This window comes from Arachis hypogaea, chromosome 17 (assembly GCF_003086295.3).
Source record: "Arachis hypogaea cultivar Tifrunner chromosome 17, arahy.Tifrunner.gnm2.J5K5, whole genome shotgun sequence".
In the NCBI taxonomy this organism is placed as follows: domain Eukaryota; kingdom Viridiplantae; phylum Streptophyta; class Magnoliopsida; order Fabales; family Fabaceae; genus Arachis; species Arachis hypogaea.
In genome coordinates, this window is record NC_092052.1 from 81317864 (window position 1) to 81336304 (window position 18441).

An 18441-nucleotide genomic window follows, 5' to 3' on the forward strand; every position below is an offset into this window, starting at 1 on the left:
CTGGGTCGAGCTATCCGACCTGGGATGATTGACGACAAAGCGACCGACCTCTTCAGGTCAAGCGGACCGACCTCTTCTCAAAGAACTCGGCCGAATCGATAGGAGAGCCCAGTTAAGGGCCCAAATAGAGGAGCACGACCCGAATCCTAAGGCGGCTTAAGCCTATAGAGATGAAGGCGGTTCCGTTGGAAGATACGCTGACCTCAACTCAAAGATAAAGATAAGATAAGATAACTAACTTATCTTATCCAAAAGGTCACATCTCGCCATTATAAATACACTGGAGCACCCAGGTATAACTCATACTCTGATTCTACATAACACTGTTTAATACCCATGCTAACTTAAGCATCGGAGTCTCTTGCAAGTACCCCCACCCTTCGGTGACAGAGGATCAGCAGCACGTCCAAGTCCAAACAAGTCGGACATACCAGCTCCGGCCTCCATTCACCAGCCGGACACATCAGTTCCGACCATCACTGAGGATCTCGTACCCATGACTTTGTTGGCAGCTTTGGCCTGTCCATTGGCTTGAGGATGTTCGACGGAAGTGAACTGGTGCTTTATGTTCAAGTCGGCTACTAATTTTCTGAAGCCTGCATCTGTGAATTGAGTGCCATTGTCTGTGGTGATGGAGTATGGAACCCTGAACCTTGTGACAATATTCTTATATAGGAATTTCTGGCTTCTTTGAGCAGTGGCGTTGGCTAGGGGCTCTGCCTCGATCCACTTTGTGAAATAGTCTACCCCTACTATGAGGAATTTAACTTGTCCTTATCCCTGGGGAAAGGTCCGAGAAGATCGAGTCCCCATTTTGCAAACGGCCAAGGTGAGGTTACGCTGATGAGCTCTTCTGGCGGGGCGATGTGAAAGTTGGCATGTTTCTGACATGGTGGATATGTCCTTACAAACTCTGTAGCTTCCTTTTGTAGAGCTGGCCAATAAAATCTCGCCCGGAGTACTTTTCTGGTGAGAGCTTGTGCTTCGAGATGATTACCACAAATGCCACTATGTACTTCCTCTAAAACTTCCCTTGTGTTGGAGGTCGGCACACATTTTAATAGTGGTATTGAAATCCCTCTTTTATATAGGGTGTTGTTTATGATAGTGTAGTACTGAGCCTCCCGTTTTAACCTCTTTGCCTCCTTTTCATCTGAGGGGAGTGTTTCTGTTTTGAGGTAATTAATTATGGGGGTCATCCATGCTTGATCTTGACTTGTTATGGCTAGGACTTTTTCCTCTTCCGAGATTGACGGGTTCTGTAGCATTTCCTGGATGAAGCTTCTATTGTTGCCCCCTGGTTTGGTGCTGGCTAGTTTTTAAAGTGTGTCAGCTCGGGCATTTTGTTTGTGGGGTATGTGGCATATCTTATATTCCTCGAGTTGTCCGAGCTGTTCCTTGGTTTTATCCAAATACTTTTTCATGGTGGGATCTTTGGCTTGGTAGCTCCCTATTATTTGTGAGGTGACTACTTGTGAATCGCTGAAGATGTTGAGTTTTTGAGCTCCAACCTCCTTGGCCAGCTTCAAACCAGCTAGTAATGCTTCATATTCCGCCTGGTTGTTTGAGACTGGGAACACAAATTTGAGGGAAAGCTTAACTTGGGTTCCTTGGTTGCTTTCTATTATCACTCCTGCACCGCTTCCAGTCTTATTCGAGGAACCGTCCATGTAGAGATTCCATTTTGTGGGGGTTTCCGGGGTATTTATGAATTCTGTAATGAAGTCGGGCAAGTACTGTGATTTGATGGCTGTCTGAGCTTCATATTGGAGGTCGAACTCGGATAACTCGACTGCCCATTGTAAAATTCTGCCTGCTAGATCTGTTTTCTGCAATATCCCTTTTATGGGCTAGTCGGTTCGAACCTTAATGGTGTGAGCCTGAAAGTACGGGCGAAGTCGTCGAGATGTCAGTATGAGAGTATAGGAAAACTTTTCTATTTTTTGGTAGTTCAGCTCGGATCCCTGCAGTGCTTTACTAATGAAGTATACAGGTTCTTGCCCTTTGTCGTACTCTCGAACCAGTGCTGAGGCTACTGCCCGACTTCCTACCGCAAGATATAATATGAGTGGTTCTTCCTCCCGTGGTCGAGTTAGGATAGGTGGTCGTCCCAGGAAACTTTTGAAATCCTGGAAGGCTTGCTCGCATTCCATTGTCCATTCGAACTTCTTTCCTTTCCTTAAAGTGGCATAGAAGGGGAGAGATCTTATCGCTGATCCTGCTAAGAATCTGGATAAGGCTGTCAATCTCTCGTTGAGTTGTTGTACCTCTCTGGCACAAGTTGGGCTCTTCATATTGAGTATGGCCTGGCATTTGTCTGGATTTGCTTCAATTCCTCTTTGTGTGAGCATGAAACCTAAGAATTTGCCTGCTTCTACTGCAAAGGTGCATTTTGCAGGATTGAGTCACATGTCATGCTTCCTTATAGTGTCGAATACTTGGGCCAGGTCGGACAATAATATCTCTTTGCTTTGTGTCTTTATTAACATGTCGTCCACGTAGACTTCCATGATTCTTCCGATATGATCTGAAAAGACTTTATTCATTATCCTTTGATAAGTAGCTCCTGTATTCTTGAGACCGAAAGGCATCACAATGTAGTAGTAATTTACTTTTGGTGTTAAAAACGAGGTCTTTTCTTGATCTGGTGGATACATGGGGATTTGGTTGTATCCGGAATATGCATCCATAAATGAGAGGTATTTATATCCGGATAAAGCATCTACCAGAGCGTCGATACTTGGGAGTGGGTAAGGATCTTTTGGGCAGGCTTTGTTGAGATCGGTGTAGTCAGTGCACATTCGCCACATCCCATTTGATTTTTTCACCAAGACGACATTAGCTAGCCATAATGGGTACTTGACTTCTCTTATGAATCCTGCCTCCAATAGTGCTTATACCTGTTCTTCCACAGCTTGAGATCGTTCTGGCCCAAGTTTTCTTTGTCTCTGCTGTACCGGCCGAGATCCTGGATAGACTGCCAACTTGTGAAACATTAGCTTGGGGTCTATGCCTGGCATGTCTGCAGCTTTCCATGCAAAGAGATCGATGTTATCTCGTAAGAACTGTACTAGTAATTCTTTTGCGTTTCCTTTGAGGATCGTGCCAATATTAGTTGTTTTGTCTGAGGTGTCTCCGATCTGAACCTTCTCTACTTCACCTTCGGGCTGTGGACGGAGTTCTTCTCGTCTCTGAACTCCACCAAGCTCAATTGTATGGAACTCTTCTCCTCTGCCTTTGAGGTTTAGACTTTTCGTTATAACAGGGGCATGCCATCTTTTGATCTGCTTTTATCGTAGCTATCCCTTCTGTAGCTGGGAATTTCATGCATAGATGTGGAGTTGAGACTATTGCGCCGAGTTGATTTAGTGTTGTCCGACCTATTAGGGCATTGTAGGCTGAACTCACGTCGACCACGATGTAGTCTATCTTGAGTGTTCTGGATTGGTTCCCTTTTCCGAAGGTTGTATGCAGTGACACGTATCCCAGTGGTTGTACTGGGGTATCTCCCAGTCCGAACAGGCTGTTCGGGTATGCTCTAAGCTCCTTTTCTTCTAAGCCGAGCTTGTGGAAGGCAGTTTTGAATAAGATGTCGACGGAGCTCCCTTGGTCTGTTAGTGTGCGGTGGAGATTGGCGTTTGCCAATATGATGGTGATGACCATGGGATCGTCGGGTCCTTGGATGATACCTGTTCCGTCTTCTTTGGTGAACGTGATTGCAGGGATGTCGGTTGCTTCCTCCTTCCCTTCGACATGATATACTTCTTTGAGATATCTTTTCTGAGATGATTTGGAGATTTCTCCTCCTGCAAATCTGCCGTGTATCATGTGGACGTCTCTTTCTGGTGTACGAGGTGATCGCTCAGCTCGTCCGACATCTTCATCCCTTCGTCTCTTTCTTTGCTCATCATCTCGGGTGGCCAGGAACCGATCTAGTTTTCCTTCTCTCACCAATTTTTCTATGACATTTTTTAAGTCAAAGCATTCGTTGGTGGAGTGCCCACGGACTCGATGGTATTCACAATATTTATTCCGGTTTCCTCCTCCTCTTTTGCCTTTGAGGGGTCGAGCTGGGGGTATTTTTTCCGTATGGCAAACTTCTTTGTAGACATCTACTAGGGATACCCTAAGAGGAGTGTAATTGTGATATTTTTTAATTTTCTCCCCTCGTCGATCTTCCTTCTTTTTGGATTCTTTAACTTTGTCTCGGTAGGAGAATCCGAATTTTGAGGTTTCTCCCAACCGAGAGTTTTCTTCCATATTGATATATTTTTCCGCTCGCTCCTGCACCTCATCCAGGGATGTGGGATATTTCTTTGATATAGATTGGCTAAAAGGTCCCTCTCGTAGGCCATTGATGAGGCCCATGATGGCGGCCTCTGTTGGCAAGCTTTGTATGTCTTGGCATGTTTTTTTGAATCTCTCCATGTAGTTGCGAAGACTTTCCCGATCTCCTTGCCTGATTCCTAATAGACTGGGGGCGTGCTTGGCCTTGTCTTTTTAGATGGAGAATCTGGCCAGGAATATTTTGGCTAGGTCGTTGATGAGCGGATAATTTATACGCTTTTTGACATTGTTTTTAGTATGTTTTTAGTAGGATCTAGCTACTTTTAGGGATGTTTTTAATAGATTTTGTGTTAAATTCACATTTCTGGACTTTACTATGAGTTTGTGTGTTTTTCTGTGATTTTAGGTATTTTCTGGCTGAAATTGAGGGACTTGAGCAGAAATCAGATTCAGAGGTTGAAAAAGGACTGCTGATGCTGTTGGATTCTGACCTCCCTGCACTCAAAGTGGATTTTCTGGAGCTACAGAACTCGAAATGGCGCGCTTCCAATTGCGTTGGAAAGTAGACATCCAGGGCTTTCCAGAAATATATAATAGTCCATACTTTGGCCAAGAATTGACGACGTAAACTGGCGTTCAACGCCAGCTTTCTACCCAAATCTGGCGTCCAGCGCCAGAAAAGGATCCAAAACCAGAGTTGAACGCCCAAACTGGCACAAAAACTGGCGTTCAACTCCACAAATGGCCTCTGCACGTGCAACACTTAAGCTCAGCCCAAACACACACCAAGTGGGCCCCGGAAGTAGATTTATACATCAAATACTTACTCATGTAAACCCTAGTAGCTAGTTTATTATAAATAGGACCTCTTACTATTGTATTAGGCATCTTTGGATTACCTTATGATCCTTTGATCACATTTTGGGGGCTGGCCATCTCGGCCATGCCTGGACTTTTCACTTATGTATTTTTAACGGTAGAGTTTCTACACTCCATAGATTAAGGTGTGGAGCTCTGCTGTTCCTCAAAGATTAATGCAAGTACTACTGTTTTCTATTCAATTCATCTTATTTCGCTTCTAAGATATCCATTCGCACCCAAGAACGTGATGAAGGTGATGATTATGTGTGACGCTCATCACCATCTCCCCTATGAACACGTGCCTGACAAACACTTCCGTTCTACATGAAATAAGCTAGAATGAATATCTCTTAGATCTCTTAACCGGAATCTTCGTGGCGTAAGCTAGAATGATGGCGGCATTCAAGGGAATCCGGAAGGTCTAAACCTTGTCTGTGGTATTCCGAGTAGGATTCAATGATTGAATGACTGTGACGGGCTTCAAACTCGCGAGTGCTGGGCGTTAGTGACAGACGCAAAAGGAGAGAGAATCCTATTCCAGCATGATCGGGAACCGACAGATGAATAGCCGTGCCGTGACAGGGTGCGTGAGCATATTATTCACTGAGAGGAGGGGATGTAGCCACTGACAAAGGTGATGCCCTTGCATAAAGCCAGCCATGGAAAGGAGTAAGACTGACTGGATGAAGATAGCAGGAAAGCAGAGGTTCAGAGGAACGAAAAGCATCTCCATTCGCTTATCTGAAATTCCTACCAATGATTTACATAAGTACCTCTATCCCTATTCTATTATTTATTATTCGAAAACTCCATTATCACTTTATATCTGCCTGACTGAGATTTACAAGGTGACCATAGCTTGCTTCATACCAACAATCTCCGTGGGATTCGACCCTTACTCACGTAAGGTATTACTTGGACGACCCAGTGCACTTGCTGGTTAGTGGTACGCGTTGTGAAAAGTGTGATTCACAATTCGTGCACCAAGTTTTTGGCGCCGTTGCCGGGGATTGTTCGAGTTTGGACAACTGACGGTTCATCTTGTTGCTCAAATTAGGTAATTTTCTTTTTGTTTTGTTTTCAAAATTTTTCAAAAATCTTTCAAAATTTTCTCCTTTGTTTTCGAAAAAAAAAAATAAAAAAAAAATGTTTTCAAAAATAAATTATTCTATGGCTTCAGAATTTTTAAGAGTGAATTCTAGTGTTTCATGAAGCATGTTGAAGCCTGGCTGGCTATAAAGCCATGTCTCAATTCTTGTACTCAAGAGAAGAGCTTCTTTATCTTTCTTAGCCAATTGGCTGTTGAATGTAAGGAATGTCAGGCGTGTCATGTCTGAGTTACATACTAAAGCTTGGCTGGCTATTAAGCCATGCCTGACCCTTTGATTGGAGCTTTAGAGCATAAGATTCCTGGAATTCATATTAAAAATTTTGGAATTCTTTTTTTTTCTTTTTCAAAAGAATTTTTCGAAAAATATAAAATAAAAATCCAAAAAAAAATTAGAAAATCATAAAAATCAAAAATATTTTTTGTATTTCTTGTTTGAGTCTTGAGTCATATCATAAGTTTGGTGTCACTTGCATATGCATCTTGCATTTTTCAAAAATTTCATGCATTCATAGTGTTCTTCATGATCTTCAAGTTGTTCTTGGTAAGTCTTCTTGTTTGATCTTGATGATTTTTTGTTTTGTGTCTTTTCATGTTTATCATATGCATTCTTAAATTCTTAGTGTCTAAGCATCAAAGAATTCTAAGTTTGGTGTCTTGCATGTTTTCTTTGCATTAAAAATTTTTCAAAAATATGTTCTTGATGTTCATCATATTCTTCATAGTGTTCTTGGTGTTCATCTTGACATTCATAGCATTCATTGTTTTGATCTAAAAATTTCATGCATTGCATCATTTTTCTTGTTTTTCCCTTGCATCATAAAAATTCAAAAAAAAATCAAAAAAATATCTTTCCCTTTTTCTCTCATCACATTCGAAAATTTGAGTTGACTTTTTCAAAAATTTTTAAAATCAAGTTGTTTCTTATGAGTCAAATCAAATTTTCAATTTGAAAATCTTATCTTTTTCAAAATCTTTTTCAAAAATCAAATCTTTTTCAAAATTCTTAGTTATTTTCGAAAATTCCAAAAATATTTTTCAAAAATCTTTTTCTTATTTTTATACCAAATTTTCGAAAATAACATAATCAATTAAATGTTTTGTTTCAAAAATTTGAAGTTTGTTACTTGCTTGTTAAGAAAGATTCAAACTTTAAGTTCTAGAATCATATCTTGTGATTTCTTGTGAATCAAGTCATTAATTGAGATTTTAAAAATCAAATCTTTTTCAAAATTAGTTTCTAAAATATCTTCTTATCTTATCTTTTTCAAAAATATCTTTTCAAAATATCTTTTCTAACTTCCTAACTTCTTATCTTTTCAAAATTTGTTTCAACTAACTAACTAACTTTTTGTTTGTTTCTTAACTTTTTCAAAACTACCTAACTAACTCTCTCTCTAATTTTCGAAAATATCTTCCCTCTTTTTCAAAATTTCTTTTTTAATTAACAAATTGTTTTTATTTTTATTTTTGATTTCAAAAATTTTCGAAAAAAATATTAAACATTTTTCAAAAACTATTTTCAAAAATCACTAACTCTTTTTCAAAATAATTTTCGAAAATTTTCCCTCCCCCATCTTACTCTATTTATTCATTCATATCCTAACATCTCATCTCACATGTCTAGCCTCTTCACAGTTGTGTTTCCTCCATTATATTACATTCTTTGTCTCCCCCTCTTCTTCTACTCACACAGGGATCCCTATACTGTGGTATAAAGGATCTCTATTATTATTATTATTATTTTTCTGTGCCTTCTTCTTTGTCATATGAGCAGGAGCAAGGATAAGAACATTCTTGTGGAAGCAGATCCAGAACCTGAAAGGACTCTGAAGAGAAAATTAAGAGAAGCTAAATTACAACAATCTAGAGAAAACCTTTCAGAAATTTTCGAACAGGAAGAGGAGATGGCAGCTGAAAATAATAATAATGTAAGGAAGATGCTTGGTGACTTTACTGCACCTAATTCCAATTTACATGGAAGAAGCATCTCCATTCCTGCCATTGGAGCAAACAACTTTGAGCTGAAACCTCAATTAGTTTCTCTGATGCAGCAGAACTGCAAGTTTCATGGACTTCCATCTGAAGATCCTTTTCAGTTCTTAACTGAATTCTTGCAGATATGTGATACTGTTAAGACTAATGGAGTAGATCCTAAAGTCTACAGGCTCATGCTTTTCCCTTTTGCTATAAGAGACAGAGCTAGATTGTGGTTGGATTCTCAACCCAAAGACAGCCTGAACTCTTGGGATAAGCTGGTCACGGCTTTCTTAGCCAAGTACTTTCCTCCTCAAAAGCTGAGCAAGCTTAGAGCTGATGTTCAAACCTTCAGACAGAAAGAAGGTGAATCCTTCTATGAAGCTTGGGAAAGATACAAACAGTTGACCAAAAAGTGTCCTTCTGACATGCTTTCAGAATGGACCATCCTGGATATATTCTATGATGGTTTATCTGAGCTATCAAAGATGTCACTGGACACTTCTGCAGGTGGATCCATTCACCTAAAGAAAACGCCTGCAGAAGCTCAAGAACTCATTGACATGGTTGCTAATAACCAGTTCATGTACACTTCTGAAAGGAATCCTGTGAGTAATGGGACGCCTATGAAGAAGGGAGTTCTTGAAGTTGATACTCTGAATGCCATATTGGCTCAGAATAAAATATTGACTCAGCAAGTCAATATGATCTCTCAGAGTCTGCATGGAATGCAAGCTGCATCCAACAGTACTCAAGAGGCTTCTTATGCAGAAGAAGCTTATGATCCTGAGAACCCTGCAATAGCAGAGGTGAATTACTTAGGTGAACCTTATGGAAACACCTATAACTCATCATGGAGAAATCATCCAAATTTCTCATGGAAGGATCAAAAGCCTCAACAAGGCTTTAATAATGGTGGAAGAAACAGGTTCAACAATAATAAACTTTTTCCATCATCCACTCAGCAACAGACAGAGAACTCTGAACAAAAGGCTTCTAATTTAGCAAATCTAGTCTCTGATCTATCCAAGGCCACTATGAGTTTCATGAATGAAACGAGGTCTTCCATTAGAAATCTGGAAGCACAAGTGGGCCAGCTGAGTAAAAGGATCACTGAAATCCCTCCTAGTACTCTCCCAAGCAATACAGAAAAGAACCCAAAAGGAGAGTGCAAGGCCATTGACATAAGCACCATGGCCGAACCTGTGAGGAGAGGAGAGGACGTGAATCCCAAGGAGGAAGACCTCCTGGGACGTCTAGTGGTCAATAAGGAGCTTCCCTCTGAGGAACCAAAGGACTCTGGGGCCCATCTAGAGACCATAGAGATCCCATTGAACCTCCTTATGCCCTTCATGAGCTCTGATGAGTATTCCTCTTCTGAAGAGAATGAGGATGTTACTGAAGAGCAAACTGCCAAGTTTCTTGGTGCAATCATGAAGCTGAATGCCAAATTATTTGGCATTGATGCTTGGGAAGTTGAACCTCCCTTGTTCATTAATGAACTAAGTGATCTGGATCAACTGACATTGCCTCAGAAGAGACAGGATCCTGGAAAGTTCATAATACCCTGTACCATAGGCACCATGATCTTTAAGGCTCTGTGTGACCTTGGTTCAGGAATAAACCTCATGCCCCTCTCTGTAATAGAGAAACTGGGAATCTATGGGGTGCAAGCTGCTAAAATCTCATTAGAGATGGCAGACAGCTCTAGAAAACAGGCTTATGGACAAGTAGAGGATGTATTAGTAAAGGTTGAAGGCCTTTACATCCCTGCTGATTTCATAGTCCTGGATACTGGAAAGGAAGAGGATGAATCCATCATCCTAGGAAGACCTTTCCTGGCCACAGCAAGAGCTGTGATTAATGTTGACAGAGGTAAAATAATCCTTCAATGGAATGAGGATCCCTTGTATTTAAAACTCAAGGATCTCCCTCTGCAACCATGGAGAGGAAGCAGAAAAAGCTTCTCTCAAGGCAGAGTCAACCAGAGCCCCCACAGTCAAACTCTAAGTTTGGTGTTGGGAGGCCACAACCAAACTCTAAGTTTGGTGTTGAACTCCCATATCCAAACTCTAAGTTTGGTGTTGGAGAGTCTCAACAAAGCTCTGCACATCTGTGAGGCTCCATGAGAGCCCACTGTCAAGCTATTGACATTAAAGAAGCGCTTGTTGGGAGGCAACCCAATGTTTTTCTAATTCTTATTTTTATTGTTTTTCATGTTTTCTTAGGTTCATGATCATGTGGAGTCACAAAATAAACAAAAAAATCAAAAACAGGAATCAAAAACAGCAGAAGAAAAATCACACCCTGGAGGAGCATCTGTCTGGCGTTCAAACGCCAGAACAGAGCATAGTTCTGGCACTGAACGCCCAGAATGGGAGCATCCTGGCGCTGAACGCCCAGAACAAGCATAGTTCTGGCGTTCAACGCTAGAAATGGCAGCAAAGGGGCGTTGAATGCCCAAAATGGGCACCAACCTGGCGCTGAACGCCCAGAGTTGTGTGCAAGGGCATTTTGCATGCCTAAATTGGTGCAGGGATGTAAATGCCTTGACACCTCAAGATTTGTGGACCCCACAGGATCCCCACCTACCTCCACTCACTCTCTTCTCTCTTCTCAATCATCCTCTATTCCCAATAAACACTCTTCCTTATTAACCCTTTACCACTCACATCCAAACACCACTACCTTCAAAATTCAACATCTCTCTCCCACCCAATCCCACCCATATGGCCGAATACACACCTCCATCCATCTCCTCTATATCCTCTTCTTCTTCTTCTATTCTTTCTTCTTTTGCTCGAGGGCGAGCAACATTCTAAGTTTGGTGTGGTAAAAGCATAGCTTTTTTGTTTTTTCCATAACCATTGATGGCACCTAAGGCCAGAGAAACCTCTAGAAAGAGGAAAGGGAAGACAAAAGCTTCCATCAAGGGTCTATAGCTCAGTGGTAGAACATTTGACTGCAAATCAAGAGATCCCTGAGATACCTCAGGGGATACATTTTCTTCCACACAATTATTGGAAGCAACTAAGGGTGGAACATCAAGAGCACTCCATCATCCTTCATGAAATCAGAGAAGATCTAAAAGCAATGAAGGAGGAGCAGCCAAGGCAAGGAAGAGACATAGAAGAGCTCAAGGACATCACTAAGGTGGATTCATTCCTTGTTCTTAATTCTTCTGCTTTTCGTTTTCTATGTTATGTGCTTATCTATGTTTGTGTCTTCATTACATGATCATTAGTAGTTAGTAACTTTGTCTTAAAGTTATAAATGTCCTATGAATCCATCACCTCTCTTAAATGAAAAATGTTTTAATTCAAAAGAACAAGAAGTACATGAGTTTCGAATTTATCCTTGAACTTAGTTTAATTATATTGATGTGGTGACAATGCTTCTTGTTTTCTGAATGTATGCTTGAACAGTGCATATGTCTTTTGAAGTTGTTGTTTAAGAATGTTAAATATGTTGGCTCTTGAAAGAATGATGACTAGGAGACATGTTATTTGATAATCTGAAAAATCATAAAAATGATTCTTGAAGCAAGAAAAAGCAGCAAAGAACAAAGCTTGCAGAAAAAAAAAATAGGCGAAAAAAAAATAATAGAAAGAAAAAGAAAAAGCAAGCAGAAAAAGCCAAAGCTCTTAAAACCAAGAGGCAAGAGCAAAAAGCCAATAACCCTTAAAACCAAAAGGCAAGGGCAATTAAAAAGGACCCCAAGGCTTTGAGCATCAGTGGATAGGAGGGCCTAAAGGAATAAAATCCTGGTCTAAGCGGCTAAACCAAGCTGTCCCTAACCATGTGCTTGTGGCGTGTAGGTGTCAAGTGAAAACTTGAGACTGAGCGGTTAAAGTCAAGGTCCAAAGCAAAAAAAAAAGAGTGTGCTTAAGAACCCTGGACACCTCTAATTGGGGACTTTAGCAAAGCTGAGTCACAATCTGAAAAGGTTCACCCAATTATGCGTCTGTGGCATTTATGTATCCGGTGGTAATACTGGAAAACAAAATGCTTAGGGCCACGGCCAAGACTCATAAAGAAGCTGTGTTCAAGAATCATCATACTGAACTAAGAGAGTCAATAACACTATTCGAAATCTAAAGTTCCTATAGATGCCAATCATTCTGAACCTCAATGGATAAAGTGAGATGCCAAAACTATTCAAGAGGCAAAAAGCTATAAGTCCCGCTCATATGATTGAAGCTCTGTTTCATTCATAGTTTGGAATTTATAGTATATTCTATTCTTTTTATCCTATTTTGATTTTCAGTTGCTTGGGGACAAGCAACAATTTAAGTTTGGTGTTGTGATGAGCGGATAATTTATACGCTTTTTGACATTGTTTTTAGTATGTTTTTAGTAGGATCTAGTTACTTTTAGGGATGTTTTTAATAGATTTTGTGTTAAATTCACATTTCTGGACTTTACTATGAGTTTGTGTGTTTTTCTGTGATTTCAGGTATTTTTTGGCTGAAATTGAGGGACTTGAGCAGAAATCAGATTCAGAGGTTGAAAAAGGACTGCTGATGCTGTTGGATTTTGACCTCCCTTCACTCAAAGTGGATTTTCTGGAGCTACAGAACTCGAAAGGGCGCGCTTCCAATTGCGTTGGAAAGTAGACATCCAGGGCTTTCCAGCAATATATAATAGTCCATACTTTGGCCAAGAATTGACGACATAAACTGGCGTTCAACGCCAGCTTTCTACCCAAATCTGGCGTCCAGCGCCAGAAAAGGATCCAAAACCAGAGTTGAACGCCCAAACTGGCACAAAAACTGGCGTTCAACTCCACAAATGGCCTCTGCACGTGCAACACTTAAGCTCAGCCCAAACACACACCAAGTGGGCCCCGGAAGTAGATTTATACATCAAATACTTACTCATGTAAACCCTAGTAGCTAGTTTATTATAAATAGGACCTCTTACTATTGTATTAGGCATCTTTGGATTACCTTATGATCCTTTGATCACATTTTGGGGGCTGGCCATCTCGGCCATGCCTGGACTTTTCACTTATGTATTTTTAACGGTAGAGTTTCTACACTCCATAGATTAAGGTGTGGAGCTCTGCTGTTCCTCAAAGATTAATGCAAGTACTACTGTTTTCTATTCAATTCATCTTATTTCGCTTCTAAGATATCCATTCGCACCCAAGAACGTGATGAAGGTGATGATTATGTGTGACGCTCATCACCATCTCCCCTATGAACACGTGCCTGACAAACACTTCCGTTCTACATGAAATAAGCTAGAATGAATATCTCTTAGATCTCTTAACCGGAATCTTCGTGGCGTAAGCTAGAATGATGGCGGCATTCAAGAGAATCCGGAAGGTCTAAACCTTGTCTGTGGTATTCCGAGTAGGATTCAATGATTGAATGACTGTGACGAGCTTCAAACTCGCGAGTGCTGGGCGTTAGTGACAGACGCAAAAGGAGGGAGAATCCTATTCCAGCATGATTGGGAACCGACAGATGAATAGCCGTGCCGTGACAGGGTGCGTGAGCATATTATTCACTGAGAGGAGGGGATGTAGCCACTGACAACGGTGATGCCCTTGCATAAAGCCAGCCATGGAAAGGAGTAAGGCTGACTGGATGAAGATAGCAGGAAAGCAGAGGTTCAGAGGAACGAAAAGCATCTCCATTCGCTTATCTGAAATTCCTACCAATGATTTACATAAGTACCTCTATCCCTATTCTATTATTTATTATTCGAAAACTCCATTATCACTTTATATCTGCCTGACTGAGATTTACAAGGTGACCATAGCTTGCTTCATACCAACAATCTCCGTGGGATTCGACCCTTACTCACGTAAGGTATTACTTGGACGACCCAGTGCACTTGCTGGTTAGTGGTACGCGTTGTGAAAAGTTTGATTCACAATTCGTGCACCAGTCATCAAAACTAGAGATGGACTTAGGAGGTAAATTGTCGAACCACCTAATTGCTTTCTTCGTGAGAGTTGTTGGAAAAGCTTTGCAGCGAACAACGTCTGAGGCATCGGTGAGGTACATTTTGCTTCTGAAGTTGCTGAGGTGATGGTTGGGATCTGTAGTGCCATCATACAGAGTTAAATCCGAGAGTTTAAAGTCCTTAGGAATTTTAGTTTTCATGATTTCCCTAGTGAATAGGTCACGATCTTTGCGTGAATTGTCCTCAGGGGTGGTCCGGGTAGCCTTTGCTTTGAGATCGGCTTCGAGTTGTAGGATTTTATCTTCTAACTCTCGACGTCGCCTTACCTCTCTTTGTAGATCCTTCCCAACTTCTCGTTGATGTTGGCTTTCTTTTTCAAGTTGCTTTAAACGATCTTGAAGTGCTTCTATTACTCCTGGATTTGATGAGTTTTTGTCTCCGTTAGATTCCGGAGTATCTTTTGGTGTAGCGTCCGTGTTTTTGTGCGGCGTTCTATCCTCTAGATCTGAATCATGGTCGTTGTCATGGTCGTCCGCCATGGTGATGGGATGACTTCCAGGTCCCCGGCAACGGCGCCAATGTTCCGAGGGTTACCTAAAACTGGAGGTCGATCTCGGACGAGATCTCCTGTACTGGTCGGTGCTGATGTGTCCGGCCGGTGAGTGGTGGCCGGAGCTGTTGCATCCGACTTGTGGACTGGCTATGCTGCTAATCCTTCGTCACCGGAGGGTGGGGGGTACCTGCAAAGGACTCCGATGCTTAAGTTAGCAATGGTATTAAGCAGGTTTTTAGTAGAATCAGAGTATGAGTTATACCTGGGTGCTCCAGTGTATTTATAGTAGTGTGGGCTGACCTTTCTGATAAGTTAAGTTAGTTATCTTATCTTATCTTATCTTATTTTGAGTGAAGTCAGCTTATCTTCAAGGGAACTGCCTTTATCTCTATAGGCTTGGATTGCCTTTGGATTTGGGTCGTGTTCCTTTACTTGGGCCCTTTATTGGGCTTTCCTGTCGATTTGGCCGAACTCTTTGAGAAGAGGTCGGATAGCCTGACCTGAAGAGGTCGGTCGCTTTGTCACTGAACATCTCGGGTCGGATAGCTCGACCCAGGGTGTGAACAGTAGTAGACTTGCACGTTTTGGTTGGGTTGAGCTTGAGGATCTTGGTTCCACCTTTGGTTTGAATTCTCCCTCCATCATTGGTTTTGATTGCCTCCATGTTGGTAGGATCCTTGGTTGTAATTGGGCCTTTTTGGGCAAGGGTTGGTTACTGCCAATGTAGTGTCCTCTTGGAGTTGAGGGCACTCATCGGTGTAATGAGTATTACAAGCACAAACACCACATATCCTTGATGGTCCTTCGATCCTTGGAGGTTGAGGTGGGGCATTTATCAAAGCTTGAGGAATGTGTTGCCCTTAGGTGATTTGCCTCAACAAAATTGTCATCTCACCTAGGGTCTTTGTCAGAATAGCATCTCCGGAGGGAGAAACTTCACTCAAAGCTTTTAGTTGTGGACTCCTTGCCCTTGAGTGTTGAGTTGAGTCCGCTAAGTCTGATATAACTTCCCACGATTCTGCAGCGGTCTTGTTTTTGGTCAATGATCCTCCACTCGCGGCATCTAAGGAAAGCTTATCTTGGTGGTGCATTCCTTGACAAAAATAACTGATAAGAACCAAATCATCAATCCGGTGGTGAGGGAAAGCCTCTAACAACTTCTTGAATCTCTCCCAGTATTCATACAAAGTCTCCCCATCTCGTTGCACAATGCAAGAGATCTCTCTTCGCAGCTTGTCTGTTTTCTGAGGAGGGTAGAATTTTTCCAAAAATTCTTTACGCAGCAAGTCCCAATTGGATCTAACTTCACCCAGTTGTGTATAAAACCACTCCTTCGCTTTTCCCTCTAAAGAGAACGGGAAAGCGAAGACCAACACTGCGGATTCATCCACCCCATGTCTTCTTGCAGTTGCGCATGCAACTTGGAAATCCTTTAAATGCTTTAGAGGATCTTCCCTAGGTAGTCCATTGTATTTAGGGAGCAAGTTTATAGTGCCGGACTTGAGCTCAAAATTCGGGTCCAAAGTCGGATACAAAATTTGAAGCGGTTGCAAGTTAAGATCACGAGCTCCGGCCTCCTTCAAAGTGATCCTTCGAGGTGGGTCTGCCATGACGGTGTCACCTGAGTAACTCACAGAGAATTCAGTACTCCCCACAGATGAATATATGGTCTCCGCGTTGATTGGAGAATGATGGTCACGGGTTGATGGTGATAGTGAATTGGAGTGCTCCTCAAGGGAGCCCGATTCACTATTCACGAAAGCTAGCCGGCGCCAAGCTTGCCTTATACGAGTTAAAGTTTGTTTAATTTCCGGATCAAAAGTGACCAAGCTCAGGTCTGGAAGCGACCGTGTCATTCAACTGAGGAGGCAATGAAAGCATGCAATTATGAAAAGTAAAACAAAATAGGCAAGTAAATAAGAACAAACTTAACAATCAACAACTACTAAGACTAACTAAAGAGGAAAGTAGTATCTACAATTAGTGCCATGTAGCAAACCAAAATCAAGTATTCACACTATTCACATATTTACAACAACCAAAATTATAGCATTCATTGCACTTAAAGTGAACTCCCCAACAACGGTACCAAAATTTGATGGTGCGAGAGATTGATTGCCGGTTCAGAATTTAATCAAAAACAAGAATCAATCCATTGGTAGCATAGTCCAAACCAACAACAACTCTCACAATCAAATTGGAAATTCAAAAGATGTGTTACAATTCAAAACTAGTTCAAAACCGAGAGTATTTGACTCCCGGGTCGTCTCCCAAGGAACACTTGAGGACAATGAGTGTACAATTCCGGTTGTAGTGATCAAGGGGTTATAAATGAAGAAATGAACATATAAACCAATAAAAGAACATGCAAAATTGTAATGATTGAACTAATAAAGAAATTAAAGAACCGACTATGTAATATAAACAAGTAAAGTATAAAAGAGATTAACATAGAAGTGTATGAAAGATTGAAAGCATAAAAAGAGTCTTGGCTTGGAGTGAGCTAAGGGTCCTTTCCTTGTTGGAACCACAACTATGACAATTATGATGGATTAGTCTCACTTGATCAACCCTCACATCGGAAAGAAAGTAAAATGAGCATAAGTGTCCTTAACCCACAAATCCTAAATTGCTTGCTAATTGCCTTAACAACAAATTAGCGTTAGTGGGAACAAGAACAATTAACAATCCAAGAATTGACACTAAATGTTGGACATTCCAACTCTAGGAACCCATTTGCTCACTTTACCCAAGCCAAGAACAAAAAATTTAGCCTAAAACCATATTTGACATTTTGTCAAACACTTGGTGGGCAAAAACCTTAAACATGGTAAAAATGAGAAAAGACTTGAAATAAAAAGCAACAATTGATCTCAAGCAACAAGAATAACACAAGAAAGCATAAAACAAACATCAAACATCAAATTCATCAACAAGAAATTGAAATTGCAAGAGAAAAGTAAAATTGAACTATAACTTGAATTAGAGGAAAGAGTAAGAACAATGTAACTATAAAGAGTAATAACAAGAGAATACTTACAATGGAAACTAGCAAAATCCAAGATAAAAAATGGAAATGGCAGTTGAATGTAAAACCCTAATATAAACCCTAATAGAGATGATGAAAAAAACTTAGAGAAAACTAAACTAAAAGATTCCTACCACTACTCCTAAACTATACTAATGATATGCTATGTTATGGTCTTCCTTTCCCTTCCAATATGAGCTAAAAGACTTCAGAAATGGGTCTCCAAAGCCTCAAAATTGCCAGTCATATGCCATTTGAATGAAGTCATGTGCGGACACCTGTGCGGCGCACAAGCGTGTGCATCCGCACACTTTGCGAAAATCCCTTCTTGTGCGTACGCACAAGTAGCTATGCGCACGCACACTAGGCGATGCTTGAATGGATGCGCGACACGCTCGAAAAGATCCACGCGCTCTGATTGGGCTCCTGTGCGTACGCACGCATGTCTGTGCACACGCACACGTCTCTGAACTCATCTCCTTTGATTCTTCATGTTTCCTCCACTTTGCATGCTCTTCTTCCATTTTCTCCAACCCATTCCTACCTCATACACTTGAAATCATTCACAAAGAACATCAAGGCATCGAATGGAAGGCAAATGGAATAAAATAGATTGAATTGGGAACAAAAAAGCATATTTTCATAATCAACCACAAATTGGGTAGGAAAGTACAAGAACATGCTATTCATGGGAATAAGTGCAAGTTTATG

General features: G+C 41.1%; 2 non-coding genes across 2 annotated transcripts; one reads left to right on the forward strand and one right to left on the reverse strand.

Annotated features, from left to right (window-relative positions):
- Window positions 1-8559: 8559 nt before the first annotated feature.
- LOC112768758 (small nucleolar RNA R71) lies at window positions 8560-8667 on the reverse strand. Its single transcript, XR_003186150.1, has one exon. It is a non-coding gene; the product is annotated as a small nucleolar RNA R71 (small nucleolar RNA).
- Window positions 8668-15830: 7163 nt separating this feature from the next.
- Window positions 15831-15937, forward strand: LOC112767689 (small nucleolar RNA R71). Its single transcript, XR_003185130.1, has one exon. It is a non-coding gene; the product is annotated as a small nucleolar RNA R71 (small nucleolar RNA).
- Window positions 15938-18441: the final 2504 nt, after the last annotated feature.